General features: G+C 30.8%; 1 protein-coding gene across 1 annotated transcript in view; it reads left to right on the forward strand.

Annotated features, from left to right (window-relative positions):
• Positions 1 to 5,699, forward strand: part of LOC136969233 (zinc finger protein 271-like) — a 320,380-nt gene that overhangs the window by 102,616 nt on the left and 212,065 nt on the right. The gene's annotated exons all lie outside the window — the stretch shown is intronic.

Consider the following 5,699-nt stretch of genomic DNA (forward strand, 5'->3'; position numbering starts at 1 on the left):
GGTCAGAGAAGACAGCTTAATATTTCATTCCAGGAATGTAGTTGGACTGACTGAAAATTTTACTCGTTACTCGCAATTATAATCTATTTATAACTTAATTCTAGTTTCCAAAATAAGGCGTTTGTTTTTATTAAATTCATAATAATAAAAAGTCATCCTGTTTTGTTGGGATCACTGCTATACACAAGCAGAATTTTCTAATAAAAATTTATGTTTTAAAACAATTTTTTAACACATGGATTGCACTTAATTAAATCTTTCTGGCTCATTCAGACAAAAGTGGACAATTTGATATCCTCATGTCATAACGCAGAAAATTCCCAGCTTGAAAGCATTGAACTGTGGACACTACTGCTATAATGATCATGTTATATGAGTGATTTTCACCGATAATTTCATGTCTGAACATTCAGACGTATATATCTGCGTTTAACTCCCTCACACTTCGTTTCATGTATAATACGTATACGTATATGCAATAAAAACTTATATTAACTCAAGTAATAAATGTATAAATATGAAATATGTCTACAGGGATCTATTTTTATGTGCATTCTGAGTCAAGAAATATCCCCATGGCATTCCATCATTCCTCACAAGCATAGTGCTTCGTACATAGGTCGAAGGATATCACTTACTGCGTGATTAATACAGACCCTACTCGATTAGAAGTGGTTCCAGGAGTCTCAGTGCAGAGCCTGCTCTAGCAGTTACGTCGACCCGGACAAAAAGACAAATTGCCGCCCCTTAAATATATATATATATATTTTAAATAAAGGTACATATTTTTATTTTCAAATCAAATCATTTTATTTAAATTTTAATAAAAGCATATATTTAGAAAGAAACATATAACATAACATTGATAATCAAGAAGTACAAAACAGTAGAAATTAATTAAGAAATATCTGTACCTAGCCACAAATTGTTAACCATATAAAAAAAAATTATATGGTTAACAATTAGGCCTATATGGTTAATTACATTTTTAAATGCTATTAAAAATGTATTATCGCACAAACAATCAAAGTGCTATTATTTTGAAAATGAAACAAGGCAACATCAAATCTGCTAAACTCACAAAAAAACTTGTTTTTCTTACTTTCAGTTCTGCAAACTTGTTTATTGCATTTTTTAAATTCGATCAGCAATTTCATGCTGAATTGCCAACATAGCCAAACTGTTAAGACGACTTTGTGTAGTAGTCGAACGTAAAAAGTTCTTAATTAATTTTAACTTAGAGAAACTCCTTTCGCCACTCGCTACAGTTATTGGTATCGTTAACAATATTCTTAAAGCAATAGTAAGATTTGAGGCAAAATTTAACTTTGTAATTAAGCTCAGTACATTGCTTAAGCTTTCTTTTCTGCCCAAAAGCGCAGATAATGCTGAAATTTCCTGTGCTAATTCTACCCCATTTATGTCAACAGAATTACCATTAGTTAAAATGCATTCTAAATTCTTACAGTGTTTTAGTAGCATTTCTTTAGACATGATATTTAAATCGTATATATTATATAAGAATTGAAAATAGTTACTATGATTACTAAGTTGTTTAAATCTAGCATTTAGTGCATTTAGTGCTTGATCGATTGTAAAATAAAAAAAAATCTATTTTATATTTTTCTTTTGTATCTTTGATGGGTTCGTATAAGAGGTTCCTTTTCCTTCTTCGGCGTGGTGTCGTGTTATTGTTGATCCAAAATTAGCCTTCGCATGAATTTCGGTAGCAAGTTCTTTTGCATCAATAATAGTTTCATCGAAGGACAAATTCGATCGAAGGTTCTTAAAAATTATTTTGCAGTTTTGTAAAAGATCAAGTGCAGAGGCTAGATCAAAATCTTTTGTTTGCATCAACTTGCTTATTGAATTAATGGAATTTAGTATTTTATGCCAAATAACTAATGAACACAAAAACTTAAATTGTTTAATACAATTTAATAAATCCGAGGCCTCGTCTCTTATTAAATTAACAATTTCCTGGTTTTCGTAAATGCTTAGCAAGGCGTCGTATACATCTCCAAATGAAATCTTAAAGGCTCCTACTCTCCCATCTAGTGTCACTCACTCAATGGTTTCAAACTAAAACCCAATTTTTGGACCGTGTTGAAAGAATTAGCGGCTTCCAAGGATGCTTTTGCCATATCATTAACAACAAGATTGAGAGAGTGGCTACTACAGGAAAAATAGAATGCTCGCGAATTATATTGTTTAATTTTAGATTAAACCCCTGCTTTATCGCCCTCATATTGGACCCGTTGTCGTATCCCTGATATCCTGAAAATTAAACCCAAGTCATTAAGTTATCCAATTATAGCCTAATACCAGACATTTGTTTTTCTGTGGATCTTTCCACTGGAAAGAAGCCTAAAAAGCTTTCATTAATTTTAATTTCAACATCAGCGTCAAATTTATTGATTGAAACGTATCTGATTACAAGAGTCATTTGTTCTACCTTACTAATGTCATGAGTACAGTTTAAAATTATGGAAAAATATTTTGATTTTTTTATTTCATCAATAATATGAGACTTTACACTTTAATGCAGCAGATCTATTATCTCGTATTGTATATTTTTCCCGAGATAGTGCGCTTTAGTCTCTTCTTTTTTCGCAGTCTACGGACGTGCTCCATAATGGGATCAAATTCAGATAGCGACTCAACTATTTTTAAAAAATTACCGTTTTTATACTCAAACAACTTGTCGCTCGTACCTCGAAAAGCCAGACCATTTTTACCAAGCATTTTAGTAATTGCCACTATTCTTAGAAGCACCTCGTTCCAATGATTTGTTTCGGCATTAATAATTCTTTGAAAGGCCGCATCTATAGTTTTACAACACTTTAACCTTAGGGTCATTTCTAACCATGATTTTTGGGCCTGGCTATGATTTACAATTAAGAAAGAACAAAACAAGAAAAATAAAAAGAAACACGTAGTATAAGGTGACCAGACGTCCCGAATTGTGCGGGACTGTCCCGGATCTGGGTTGTTAGTCCCGCATTTGGTCATGTACAGGAGGGTCTAATGATGTGTTCACTTGTTTATAATCGATCAGCGCCGCCGTAACTTATCCGTTACAATTCCCAGACACGCACCTGTTATCAAAGAGTTGACCGTTACGAGAATTGACGGTTGCGATTTGCGCTGATCGATTATAAACAAGTGAACACATCATTAGACCCTCCTGTACACAACATAACAGAATGCGGTACATTTTCAACATGTTCGCAAGTTGTCAAGAGCATAAAGTTGTTGATTTTTTTTACTACTAGTAGCCCGGGAGTTCCCTAGTGGGCGTTCTAGCAGCAACGGTGTCATTCCGTGGTATAAATAATAAATTCCTATTGCAATAATAATATATTGAATTTATTATTAATTTAAATAATATCTAGGGGCGCCCCTAGTGGCCGTTCTATGCAAACCATGGCAGATACACAAACAGCGCCATTAAGTTGTGAAAAAAAAAAACAATTTTTTTTCTATAAAGAGTTATGTTTAAGTTTATTTATGCATTTATCTATTTATATATTTTTCTAATAAAGTATTTATTAATCAGTTAGTTATTATTATTATATATATGTATGTTAGAGGTCCACCTCATTTTTAGCTCCCCCAACACAGAAGCGTCCCGCATTTCACCTAACATATCTGGTAACTTTAACATAGTATAAAGTACTTATTAAAATATTTTATTATTATTATTAATACATTTAATTATACATTACTGATATAGTCAGATTGTAATCAATAGATTAACTGAATTCATTTATCCTGAGAAAATTTCCAAAAATTATTCATTTGCGAAAAATGCTTAATTAAAGTCTTCACAACTTTCTTCAGAGATAACATACACAATACATTTATTCCCCTTTATACTAAAGACCTTGTGTTCATAATGTTAAGTATCTTTAATACACGTTATACTTAAAATTAATAATAAAAGTAAGAAGTCCGTATTGTTCCATATCTTCTAGTACATATACTATATTAATACAAATAAAATAGAATAATTATTATAAAATATGTGAATTATTTCGAGGCATTCCACAAGAACAACTCCATTATTCAAAATGACTTCGCACGTGAACATTTAAAATGTAATTTGAACAGAATTTTTTGCCACAGCCATCACATATCTGATTACTAAAAGGGTAATCACGTGCTTCTGTAAAACTTCCCCACAAGTAAAAGTATGTTCACATATGTTATATAGATAATGCAATTATTTGGAATATCTTTCTAAACAAAATATTTTAAACGTAATTTCAATTTTGTTTCTGTTTCAAATCTGCTTTTACCATTTCTACAAAAATACGCTTAATTCTGTTGAACGAGTTGATGGCTTAATAAACGACTTTTAAAATAAAATCCCTTGTTAAATACTTCACAAACGTAACGAAGATTGTCTCCTTTGTGAGTGGCTTCGTGACATTTTAATCTATATTTATTGATATAACGTCTATTGAATCTCTCACAAAGAAACCGTTTTATGTGTTAATGAATTTTCTGGTGATTAATTAAGCGGATTTTATTTTTAAATTCTTTATTACAAATATTACACTTTTCAACGTGAACTTTCGAATGTTCTTTTAGCGTGGATTCAGTCTTGAATGGCTTTTTACAAACACAGCATAAATACATGATTTCATGTTTAATAAAATGTTTGGCTAAAGCCGTTTTATTTTTATAATTTTTTTTACATATGTCACAAACATACTTTTTTGTATCGCTATGAATAATTTTATGCTGTTCCAAAGAATGTTTTGTCTTAAAATATTTCTTACATATCTGACAATAATAGATACGTTAATCAGTATGAGTTTTGTGATGGCTTTTTAGTTGGCGTTTCAATTTGAAACTCTTATTGCAAATATCGCATTTGAAAAAACGGTCTTCACTATGCGTTGCTTCATTGCTGTGTTTACAAATATGCTGTTTTAAACTAAAACTGCGTTTAAAACTTTTATTACATACCTGACAAGTATAGTTAAATTCATCATTATGAACTACTTTATGACATTCCAAATACGGTTTTGTTTTAAAACGTTTGTTACATATGTGACAAGAATATTTGCATTCATTGCTGTGTACATAAATATGCCGTTTTAAATAAGAACTTCGTTTAAAACTTTTGTTACATACCTGACAAGTATGATTATGTTCATCATTATGAACTACTTTATGATTCATTAAATAACGTTCTCTTTTAAAACGTTTGTTACATACCTGACAAACATAGCTACATTCATCAGTATGAGTTTTGTGGTGCGCTTGTACATCACCTTTCGATTTAAAACTCTTATTGCAAATATCGCATTTGAAAGGACGGTCTTCACTATGCTTTCGTTCATGTTGCAACAACGCACCTTTCTTCTTAAATTCTTTTCCACATATTTTGCAGGCATGTACCTGTACTTTGTGTGTTCTCTTGTGTCTTTCTAAACTGTCCTTACTATTTGGAACGGACTTACCACAAATGTCGCAAAACACGTTTTTACTATGAATAAGTTTATGCTTTCTTAAATAGTGTTTCCATTTAAAATATTTGTTACATATATCACAAGAATATTTATATTCATTGCTGTGTTTATTATTAATGTGCTGTTTTAATTCAGAATTGCGTTTAAATCTTTTGTTACATATATCACAAATATAATTAAATATATCATTATGAATTATTTTATGACCCTTTAAAG

Source organism: Centruroides vittatus, unplaced genomic scaffold (genome assembly GCF_030686945.1).
Source record: "Centruroides vittatus isolate TY-2023 unplaced genomic scaffold, ASM3068694v2 contig_1768, whole genome shotgun sequence".
Taxonomy (NCBI): domain Eukaryota; kingdom Metazoa; phylum Arthropoda; class Arachnida; order Scorpiones; family Buthidae; genus Centruroides; species Centruroides vittatus.